Below are 12,757 nucleotides of genomic sequence, written 5' to 3'. Positions count from 1 at the left end.
TACTGAGTAAGATATTGGAAAGGGGAGAAGTTCTGTTTTTATTGCATATATCGACGTTTCAGCCGGATTAGAGCGGTTTTACGTGTACATCTTCCATCGGTAATATAAATGGAAAATCAGGAACATTTTAGTCAATTCTAATGAAAACACATTGATTTTTATCATTTGCATTTGAAACAACATTGTCATATGTCTTTTCTTGGAACTAAATAATACGAAACCTTGCTCTATGATTTGAAGTTAAAACACTCAAATATGGTAATATAGTGACTTTTTTCACGTTATTCATGTAGTGTGATTTTACGTATAAATATTCGTTTTTACCAATATTTCGATACTACTTCATGTTTTCTAACAATATGTGAATTGGCCTTCAAATCTCAGAATTTCGCTAATTTTGCATTTTTAAAGCAAGTTTTCTTGCATTTTAGTTTTGTACTAAAAATCATCGAATTTAGCAATATTTTGACCTTTATCATCCCCTTTTCCTTTGTGTGATTTAAACAAAATATCATCGAATTAGGCAATATTTTGCCGTTTTTCCACGTTTTTGTGAATTTTCAGTTTATTGTTAATAATTCATTAAATATACGATAAAAATTATGCAAACACATAATTGATCAGAAAAAACTCCTAAATACTTCATTTTCAATGATCTATTTGTTTTTCGTTAAAATACTGAGTAAGATATTGAAAAGGGGAGAAGTTCTGTCTTTATTGCATATATCGACGTTTCAGCCGGATTAGAGTGGTTTTACGTGTACATCTTCCATCGGTAATATAAACGGAAAATTAGGAATATTTTAGTTAATTCTAATGAATACACATTGATTTTTATCATTTGTATTGGAAGCAACATCTTTATACGTCTTTTCTAGGGTCTAAAAAATACGAAACGTCGCTCTATGATTCGAAGTTAAAATCCTCAAATTTGGCATAATAATGACTTTTTTCACGTTTTTTATGTAGTTTGATATTACGTAAAGTTATTTATTTTTACCAATATTTCGATACTATTTCTTGTAGTATCACGATATGTGCTTTGGCCTTCAAATCTCAGATTTTCGAATAAAATTGCTTTTTAAGCAAGTTTTCTTGCATTTTGTTTCGTACTAAAAATCATCGAATTCAGCAATATTTTGACGTTTATCATCCCCTTTTGCTTTATGTGATATAAACAAAATATCATCGAATTTGGCAATATTTTGCCGGTTTTTTACGTTTTTGTGAATTTTCAGTTTTTTGTTATTAACTCATTAAATATACGAGAAAAATTATGCAAACACATAATTGATCAGAAAATAACCTTAAATACTTCATTTTCAATCATCTATTTGTTTCTCGTTAAAATACTGAGTAAGATATTGGAAAGGGAGAAGTTCTGTTTTTATTGCATATATCGACGTTTCAGCCGGATTAGAGCGGTTTTACGTGTACATCTTCCATCGGTAATATAAATGGAAAATCAGGAACATTTTAGTCAATTCTAATGAAAACACATTGATTTTTATCATTTGCATTTGAAACAACATTGTCATATGTCTTTTCTTGGAACTAAATAATACGAAACCTTGCTCTATGATTTGAAGTTAAAACCCTCAAATATGGTAATATAGTGACTTTTTTCACGTTATTCATGTAGTGTGATTTTACGTATATATATTCGTTTTTACCAATATTTCGATACTACTTCATGTTTTCTAACAATATGTGATTTGGCCTTCAAATCTCAGAATTTCGCAAATTTTGCATTTTTAAAGCAAGTTTTCTTGCATTTTAGTTTTGTACTAAAAATCATCGAATTTAGCAATATTTTGACCTTTATCATCCCCTTTTCCTTTGTGTGATTTAAACAAAATATCATCGAATTAGGCAATATTTTGCCGTTTTTCCACGTTTTTGTGAATTTTCAGTTTATTGTTAATAATTCATTAAATATACGATAAAAATTATGCAAACACATAATTGATCAGAAAAAACTCCTAAATACTTCATTTTCAATGATCTATTTGTTTTTCGTTAAAATACTGAGTAAGATATTGAAAAGGGGAGAAGTTCTGTCTTTATTGCATATATCGACGTTTCAGCCGGATTAGAGTGGTTTTACGTGTACATCTTCCATCGGTAATATAAACGGAAAATTAGGAACATTTTAGTTAATTCTAATGAAAACACATTGATTTTTATCATTTGTATTGGAAGCAACATCTTTATACGTCTTTTCTAGGGTCTAAAAAATACGAAACGTCGCTCTATGATTCGAAGTTAAAATCCTCAAATTTGGCATAATAATGACTTTTTTCACGTTTTTTATGTAGTTTGATATTACGTAAATATATTTATTTTTACCAATATTTCGATACTATTTCTTGTAGTATCACGATATGTGCTTTGGCCTTCAAATCTCAGATTTTCGAATAAAATTGCTTTTTAAGCAAGTTTTCTTGCATTTTGTTTCGTACTAAAAATCATCGAATTCAGCAATATTTTGACGTTTATCATCCCCTTTTGCTTTATGTGATATAAACAAAATATCATCGAATTTGGCAATATTTTGCCGGTTTTTTACGTTTTTGTGAATTTTCAGTTTATTGTTATTAACTCATTAAATATACGAGAAAAATTATGCAAACACATAATTGATCAGAAAATAACCTTAAATACTTCATTTTCAATCATCTATTTGTTTCTCGTTAAAATACTGAGTAAGATATTGGAAAGGGGAGAAGTTCTGTTTTTATTGCATATATCGACGTTTCAGCCGGATTAGAGCGGTTTTACGTGTACATCTTCCATCGGTAATATAAATAAAAAATCAGGAACATTTTAGTCAATTCTAATGAAAACACATTGATTTTTATCATTTGCATTTGAAACAACATTGTCATATGTCTTTTCTTGGAACTAAATAATACGAAACCTTGCTCTATGATTTGAAGTTAAAACCCTCAAATATGGTAATATAGTGACTTTTTTCACGTTATTCATGTAGTGTGATTTTACGTATATATATTCGTTTTTACCAATATTTCGATACTACTTCATGTTTTCTAACAATATGTGATTTGGCCTTCAAATCTCAGAATTTCGCAAATTTTGCATTTTTAAAGCAAGTTTTCTTGCATTTTAGTTTTGTACTAAAAATCATCGAATTTAGCAATATTTTGACCTTTATCATCCCCTTTTCCTTTGTGTGATTTAAACAAAATATCATCGAATTAGGCAATATTTTGCCGTTTTTCCACGTTTTTGTGAATTTTCAGTTTATTGTTAATAATTCATTAAATATACGATAAAAATTATGCAAACACATAATTGATCAGAAAAAACTCCTAAATACTTCATTTTCAATGATCTATTTGTTTTTCGTTAAAATACTGAGTAAGATATTGAAAAGGGGAGAAGTTCTGTTTTTATTGCATATATCGACGTTTCAGCCGGATTAGAGCGATTTTACGTGTACATCTTCCATCGGTAATATAAACGGAAAATCAGGAACATTTTAGTTAATTCTAATGAAAACACATTGATTTTTATCATTTGTATTGGAAGCAACATCTTTATACGTCTTTTCTAGGGTCTAAAAAATACGAAACGTCGCTCTATGATTCGAAGTTAAAATCCTCAAATTTGGTATAATAATAACTTTTTTCACGTTTTTGATGTAGTTTGATATTACGTAAATATATTCATTTTTACCAATATTTCGATACTATTTCATGTAGTATCACGATATGTGCATTGGCCTTCAAATCTCAGATTTTCGCATAAAATTGCATTTTAAGCAAGTTTTCTTGCATTTTGTTTCGTACTAAAAATAATCGAATTCAGCAATATTTTGACGTTTATCATCCCCTTTTCCTTTATGTGATATAAACAAAATTTCATCGAATTAGGGAATATTTTGCTGTTTTTCCACGTTTTTGTGAGTTTTCAGTTTATTGCTATTAATTCATTAAATATACGATAAAAATGATGCAAACACATAATTGATCAGAAAATAAACTTAAATACTTCATTTTCAATCATCCATTTGTTTTTCGTTAAAATACTGAGTAAGATATTGAAAAGGGGAGAAGTTCTGTTTTTATTGCATATATAGACGTTTCAGCCGGATTAGAGCGGTTTTACGTGTACATCTTCCATCGGTAATATAAACGGAAAATCAGGAACATTTTAGTTAATTCTAATGAAAACCCATTGATTTTTATCATTTGCATTTGAAACAACATTGTCATATGTCTTTTCTTGGATCTAAATAATACGAAACCTCGCTCTATGATTTGAAGTTAAAGTCCTCAAATATGGTAATATAGTGACTTTTTTTCATGTAGTGTGATTTTACGTATATATATTCGTTTTTACCAATATTTCGATACTACTTCATGTTTTCTAACAATATGTGATTTGGCCTTCAAATCTCAGAATTTCGCAAATTTTGCATTTTGAAGCAAGTCTTCTTACATTTTGTTTTGTACTAAATATCATCGAATTTAGCAATATTTTGACCTTTATCATCTCCTTTCCTTTATGTGATTTAAACAAAATATCATCGAATTAGGCAATATTTTGCCGTTTTTCCACGTTTTTGTGAATTTTCAGTTTATTGTTATTAACTCATTAAATATAAGAGAAAAATTATGCAAACACATAATTGATCAGAAAATAACCTTAAATACTTCATTTTCAATCATCTTTTTGTTTCTCGGTAAAATACTGAGTAAGATATTGAAAAGGGGAGAAGTTCTGTCTTTATTGCATATATCGACGTTTCAGCCGGATTAGAGTGGTTTTACGTGTACATCTTCCATCGGTAATATAAACGGAAAATTAGGAACATTTTAGTTAATTCTAATGAAAACACATTGATTTTTATCATTTGTATTGGAAGCAACATCTTTATACGTCTTTTCTAGGGTCTAAAAAATACGAAACGTTGCTCTATGATTCGAAGTTAAAATCCTCAAATTTGGCATAATAATGACTTTTTTCACGTTTTTGATGTAGTTTGATATTACGTAAATATATTTATTTTTACCAATATTTCGATACTATTTCTTGTAGTATCACGATATGTGCTTTGGCCTTCAAATCTCAGATTTTCGAATAAAATTGCATTTTAAGCAAGTTTTCTTGCATTTTGTTTCGTACTAAAAATAATCGAATTCAGCAATATTTTGACTTTTATCATCCCCTTTTCCTTTATGTGATATAAACAAAATTTCATCGAATTAGGCAATATTTTGCTGTTTTTCTACGTTTTTGTGAGTTTTCACTTTATTGCTATTAATTCATTAAATATACGATAAAAATGATGCAAACACATAATTGATCAGAAAATAACCTTAAATACTTAATTTTCAATCATCTATTTGTTTTTCGTTAAAATACTGAGTAAGATATTGAAAAGGGGAGAAGTTCTGTTTTTATTGCATATATAGACGTTTCAGCCGGATTAGAGCCGTTTTACGTGTACATCTTCCATCGGTAATATAAACGGAAAATCAGGAACATTTTAGTTAATTCTAATGAAAACACATTGATTTTTATCATTTGCATTTGAAACAACATTGTCATATGTCTTTTCTTGGATCTAAATAATACGAAACCTCGCTCTATGATTTGAAGTTAAAGTCCTCAAATATGGTAATATAGTGACTTTTTTCATGTAGTGTGATTTTACGTATATATATTCGTTTTTACCAATATTTCGATACTACTTCATGTTTTCTAACAATGTGTGATTTGGCCTTCAAATCTCAGAATTTCGCAAATTTTGCATTTTGAAGCAAGTCTTCTTACATTTTGTTTTGTACTAAATATCATCGAATTTAGCAATATTTTGACCTTTATCATCTCCTTTTCCTTTATGTGATTTAAACAAAATATCATCGAATTAGGCAATATTTTGCCGTTTTTCCACGTTTTTGTGAATTTTCAGTTTATTGTTATTAACTCATTAAATATAAGAGAAAAATTATGCAAACACATAATTGATCAGAAAATAACCTTAAATACTTCATTTTCAATCATCTTTTTGTTTCTCGGTAAAATACTGAGTAAGATATTGAAAAGGGGAGAAGTTCTGTCTTTATTGCATATATCGACGTTTCAGCCAGATTAGAGTGGTTTTACGTGTACATCTTCCATCGGTAATATAAACGGAAAATTAGGAACATTTTAGTTAATTCTAATGAAAACACATTGATTTTTATCATTTGTATTGGAAGCAACATCTTTATACGTCTTTTCTAGGGTCTAAAAAATACGAAACGTTGCTCTATGATTCGAAGTTAAAATCCTCAAATTTGGCATAATAATGACTTTTTTCACGTTTTTGATGTAGTTTGATATTACGTAAATATATTTATTTTTACCAATATTTCGATACTATTTCTTGTAGTATCACGATATGTGCTTTGGCCTTCAAATCTCAGATTTTCGAATAAAATTGCATTTTAAGCAAGTTTTCTTGCATTTTGTTTCGTACTAAAAATAATCGAATTCAGCAATATTTTGACGTTTATCATCCCCTTTTCCTTTATGTGATATAAACAAAATTTCATCGAATTAGGCAATATTTTGCTGTTTTTCTACGTTTTTGTGAGTTTTCACTTTATTGCTATTAATTCATTAAATATACGATAAAAATGATGCAAACACATAATTGATCAGAAAATAACCTTAAATACTTAATTTTCAATCATCTATTTGTTTTTCGTTAAAATACTGAGTAAGATATTGAAAAGGGGAGAAGTTCTGTTTTTATTGCATATATAGACGTTTCAGCCGGATTAGAGCGGTTTTACGTGTACATCTTCCATCGGTAATATAAACGGAAAATCAGGAACATTTTAGTTAATTCTAATGAAAACACATTGATTTTTATCATTTGCATTTGAAACAACATTGTCATATGTCTTTTCTTGGATCTAAATAATACGAAACCTCGCTCTATGATTTGAAGTTAAAATCCTCAAATATGGTAATATAGTGACTTTTTTCATGTAGTGTGATTTTACGTATATATATTCGTTTTTACCAATATTTCGATACTACTTCATGTTTTCTAACAATATCCCAGCAAACACAAATCATGTACACAACGTTCGCCTATCTCTTCCCATAGGTGTGGGAATGATTTGCATTGAGAATGGTGCAGGAGAGCCTTTGAGAAACTTTTACTCAAAAAATCCAAACACAAAGGTTTAATTATAAATTGTTTTTCTACAATTATTTTCTTCCAAATGTAAAACAAATAGTTTTTACATGTTTAAATATAAAATTTATGGTGTTTTTTTGTAAAATTCATTAATAAATTGTGAATGATATATATTGGCTGAGTGAAACCTTTAAAATCCATTTAGTTATAATATGAACAAAAAAAAGTAGTTTTCCAAATTTTCTAAAAATCGCTCTTTTTAACACAATTTGACTCCTTATGCATTCCACTAAACACTAATATCATGTTTAAATATATAATTTATGTATTATTCCCTAAGATAATTTATATAAATTATAAAAGTTGCTGGAAAGTGGTGAGAAAGAATCTGAACACGTTTTGTTGTCTTATATTGGCGTGTTCTTATTAACTAGAGTGAGTAAGAGTGAGCGAGAGTGGGTAAGAGTGAGTAAGAGTGACTGAAGGTGAGTGAGAGTGCCAGAGAGTGTGTAAGTGTGAGTAAGAGTGAGTATAAGTAAGAGTGACTGAGAGTGAGTAAGAGTGACAGAGTGAGTAAGAGTGAGAGTAAGGGTGACAGAATGAGTAAGAGTGAGAGTAAAGTGATTGAGAGTAAGGGTGAGTATGAGAGTAAGAGTGATTGAGAGTTAGAGTGAGAGTAAGAGTGATTGAGAGTTAGTGAGAGTAAGAGTGATTGAGAGTAGGAGTGATTGAGAGTAAGAGTGATTGAGAGTAAGAGTGATTGAGAGTAAGAGTGATTGGGAGTAAGAGTGATTGAGAGTAAGAGTGATTGGGAGTAAGAGTGATTGGGAGTAGGAGTTAGAGTGAGAGTAGGAGTAAGAATGAGAATAAGAGTGATTGAGAGTAAGAGTGAGTAAGAGTAAGAATGAGAGTAAGAGTGATTGAGAGTAAGAGTGATTGAGAGTAAGAGTGATTGGGAGTAAGAGTGATTGGGAGTAAGAGTAAGAGTGAGAGTAAGAGTAAGAATGAGATTAAGAGTGATTGAAAGTAAGAGTGATTGGTAGTAAGAGTAAGAATGAGAGTAGGAGTGATTGAGAGTAGGAGTGAATGGGAGTAGGAGTGATTGGGAGTAAGAGTGATTGAGAGTAAGAGTAATTGAGAGTAAGAGTATGAGAGTAAGAGTGAGAGTGAGTATGAATGGGTAAGGGTGACTGAGAGTGAGTAAGAGTGACAGAGTAAGAATGACAGTAAGAGTGATAGAGAGTAAGAGTGACAGAGAGTAAGAGTGACAGAGAGTAAGAGTGACAGAGTAAGAGTGACAGAGAGTAAGAGTGACAGAGAGTAAGAGTGACAGAGAGTAAGAGTGACAGAGTAAGAGTGAGTATGAGAGTAAGGATGACTGAGAGAAAGAGTGAGTAATAGTGCGTAAGAGTGATTGAGAGTTAGAGTGAGAGTAAGAGTGATTGAGAGTTAGTGAGAGTAAGAGTGATTGAGAGTAAGAGTGATTGAGAGTAAAAGTGATTGAGAGTAAGAGTGATTGAGAGTAAGAGTGATTGGGAGTATGAGTGATTGAGAGTAAGAGTGATTGGGAGTAAGAGTGATTGGGAGTAGGAGTAAGAATGAGAATAAGAGTGATTGAGAGTAAGAGTGAGTAAGAGTAAGAATGAGAGTAAGAGTGATTGAGAGTAAGAGTGATTGAGAGTAAGAGTGATTGAGAGTAAGAGTGATTGGGAGTAAGAGTGATTGAGAGTAAGAGTGATTGGGAGTAAGAGTGATTGGGAGTAGTAGTAAGAATGAGAATAAGAGTGATTGAGAGTAAGAGTGAGTAAGAGTAAGAATGAGAGTAAGAGTGATTCAGAGTAAGAGTGATTGAGAGTAAGAGTGATTGAGAGTAAGAGTGATTGGGAGTAAGAGTGAATGGGAGTAAGAGTAAGAGTGAGAGTAAGAGTAAGAATGAGAATAAGAGTGATTGAGAGTAAGAGTGATTGAGAGTAGGAGTGATTGAGAGTAAGAGTGATTGGGAGTAAGAGTGAATGGGAGTAAGAGTAAGAGTGAGAGTAAGAGTAAGAATGAGAATAAGAGTGATTGAGAGTAAGAGTGATTGGGAGTAAGAGTAAGAGTAAGAATGAGAGTAGGAGTGATTGAGAGTAGGAGTGAATGGGAGTAGGAGTGATTGGGAGTAAGAGTGATTGAGAGTAAGAGTAATTGAGAGTAAGAGTATGAGAGTAAGAGTGAGAGTGAGTATGAATGGGTAAGGGTGACTGAGAGTGAGTAAGAGTGACAGAGTAAGAATGACAGTAAGAGTGATAGAGAGTAAGAGTGACAGAGAGTAAGAGTGACAGAGAGTAAGAGTGACAGAGTAAGAGTGACAGAGAGTAAGAGTGACAGAGAGTAAGAGTGACAGAGAGTAAGAGTGACAGAGAGTAAGAGTGACAGAGTAAGAGTGAGTATGAGAGTAAGGATGACTGAGAGAAAGAGTGAGTAATAGTGCGTAAGAGTGATTGAGAGTTAGAGTGAGAGTAAGAGTGATTGAGAGTTAGTGAGAGTAAGAGTGATTGAGAGTAAGAGTGATTGAGAGTAAAAGTGATTGAGAGTAAGAGTGATTGAGAGTAAGAGTGATTGGGAGTAAGAGTGATTGAGAGTAAGATCGAGTGATTGGGACTAAGAGTGATTGGGAGTAGGAGTAAGAATGAGAATAAGAGTGATTGAGAGTAAGAGTGAGTAAGAGTAAGAATGAGAGTAAGAGTGATTGAGAGTAAGAGTGATTGAGAGTAAGAGTGATTGGTAGTAAGAGTAAGAGTAAGAATGAGAGTAGGAGTGATTGAGAGTAGGAGTGAATGGGAGTAGGAGTGATTGGGAGTAAGAGTGATTGAGAGTAAGAGTAATTGAGAGTAAGAGTATGAGAGTAAGAGTGAGAGTGAGTATGAATGGGTAAGGGTGACTGAGAGTGAGTAAGAGTGACAGAGTAAGAATGACAGTAAGAGTGATAGAGAGTAAGAGTGACAGAGAGTAAGAGTGACAGAGAGTAAGAGTGACAGAGTAAGAGTGACAGAGAGTAAGAGTGACAGAGTAAGAGTGACAGAGAGTAAGAGTGACAGAGAGAAAGAGTGACAGAGAGTAAGAGTGACAGAGAGTAAGAGTGACAGAGAGTAAGAGTGACAGAGAGTAAGAGTGACAGAGTGTAAGAGTGACAGAGTGTAAGAGTGACAGAGTAAGAGTGACAGAGAGTAAGAGTGACAGAGAGTAAGAGTGACAGAGAGTAAGAGTGACAGAGAGTAAGAGTGACAGAGAGTAAGAGTGACAGAGTAAGAGAGTGAGAGTGATTATGAGAGAGTTAAGAGTGTGAGGTGTGTGAGTGTAGCAGGCCAGGGAGGCAGGATGTGTGGTCACAAGCGAGGCCTAGGCCTCGTGATCTCTAATGTTGGTTTTTATATATATGTTGGATTTTTTGTCCTGTTTCAAATTATAATTATTTAGCAGGAATGTAATAAGATATTGCACAGTATTAATGTGACAATAATATATGCATTATTTCCTTGATAATCAAACTTGTTGTTCAAAGATAATATACAATCTTTGAAGGAAACATTTTGAGAGCGCGAGCTGACAACACTAGGCTGGTGGTGGTGAGAGAGACATATGGTTAGTTGTACTCAGACCTTCAGTGGTGAAGCTTGTGTCCCAGCTGGCCGCCACCCGCCGCCCGCCGCCCACCACCAGCCGCCACCCGCCGCCCACCACCAGCCGCCACCCGCCACCACCCACCACCAGCCGCCACCCACCACCAGCCGCCACCCACCACCAGCCGCCACCCACCACCAGCCGCCACCCGCCACCACCCACCACCAGCCGCCACCCGCCACCACCCACCACCAGCCGCCACCCGCCACCACCCACCACCAGCCGCCACCCGCCACCAGCCGCCACCCACCGCCACCCACCACCAGCCGCCACCCGCCGCCACCCGCCGCCACCCGCCACCCACCACCAGCCGCCACCCACCACCAGCCGCCACCCGCCACCACCCACCACCAGCCGCCACCCGCCACCACCCACCACCCGCCGCCACCCGCCACCCACCACCAGCCGCCACCCGCCACCACCCAACACCAGCCGCCACCCACCACCAGCCGCCACCCGCCACCACCCACCACCAGCCGCCACCCACCACCAGCCGCCACCCGCCGCCACCCACCGCCACCCACCACCAGCCGCCACCCGCCGCCACCCGCCACCCACCACCAGCCGCCACCCACCACCAGCCGCCACCCACCACCAGCCGCCACCCGCCACCACCCACCACCAGCCGCCACCCGCCACCACCCACCACTACCCACCACCAGCCGCCACCACCCACCACCAGCCGCCACCCGCCACCACCCACCACCAGCCGCCACCCGCCACCACCCACCACCAGCCGCCGCCACCCTCCACCGCCACTCACCACCCGCCGCCACCACCCACCACCCGCCGCCACCCGCCACCCACCACCAGCCGCCACCCGATACCACCCACCACCAGCCGCCACCCGCCACCACCCACCACCAGCCGCCACCCGCCACCACCCACCACCAGCCGCCACCCGCCACCACCCACCACCAGCCGCCACCCGCCACCAGCCGCCACCCACCGCCACCCACCACCAGCCGCCACCCGCCGCCACCCGCCACCCACCACCAGCCGCCACCCACCACCAGCCGCCACCCGCCACCACCCACCACCAGCCGCCACCCAAAACCACCCACCACCCGCCGCCACCCGCCACCCACCACCAGCCGCCACCCGCCACCACCCACCACCAGCCGCCACCCACCACCAGCCGCCACCCGCCACCACCCACCACCAGCCGCCACCCACCACCAGCCGCCACCCGCCGCCACCCACCGCCACCCACCACCAGCCGCCACCCGCCGCCACCCGCCACCCACCACCAGCCGCCACCCACCACCAGCCGCCACCCACCACCAGCCGCCACCCGCCACCACCCACCACCAGCCGCCACCCGCCACCACCCACCACCACCCACCACCAGCCGCCACCACCCACCACCAGCCGCCACCCGCCACCACCCACCACCAGCCGCCACCCGCCACCACCCACCACCAGCCGCCGCCACCCTCCACCGCCACTCACCACCCGCCGCCACCACCCACCACCCGCCGCCACCCGCCACCCACCACCAGCCGCCACCCGCCACCACCCACCACCAGCCGCCACCCGCCACCACCCACCACCAGCCGCCACCCGCCACCACCCACCACCAGCCGCCACCCGCCACCCACCACCAGCCGCCACCCGCCGCCACCCGCCACCCACCACCAGCCGCCACCCACCACCAGCCGCCACCCGCCACCACCCACCACCAGCCGCCACCCGCCACCACCCACCACCACCCACCACCAGCCGCCACCACCCACCACCAGCCGCCACCCGCCACCACCAGCCGCCGCCACCCACCACCAGCCGCCACCCGCCACCACCAGCCGCCGCCACCCTCCACCCGCCGCCACCACCCACCACCCAGCAAACAATTTTAGGTTGCCACAACATATCTGGAAAGTATTTGAAAGTATTGGAAACGTTTGTTTTATCGTATCAGATACGATATTGTGTGTG

The sequence above is a fragment of the Procambarus clarkii genome, chromosome 54 (assembly GCF_040958095.1).
Source record: "Procambarus clarkii isolate CNS0578487 chromosome 54, FALCON_Pclarkii_2.0, whole genome shotgun sequence".
In the NCBI taxonomy this organism is placed as follows: Eukaryota; Metazoa; Arthropoda; class Malacostraca; order Decapoda; family Cambaridae; genus Procambarus; species Procambarus clarkii.
The sequence above is the reverse complement of the archived record's forward strand: the minus strand, read 5'-3'. Positions refer to the sequence as shown.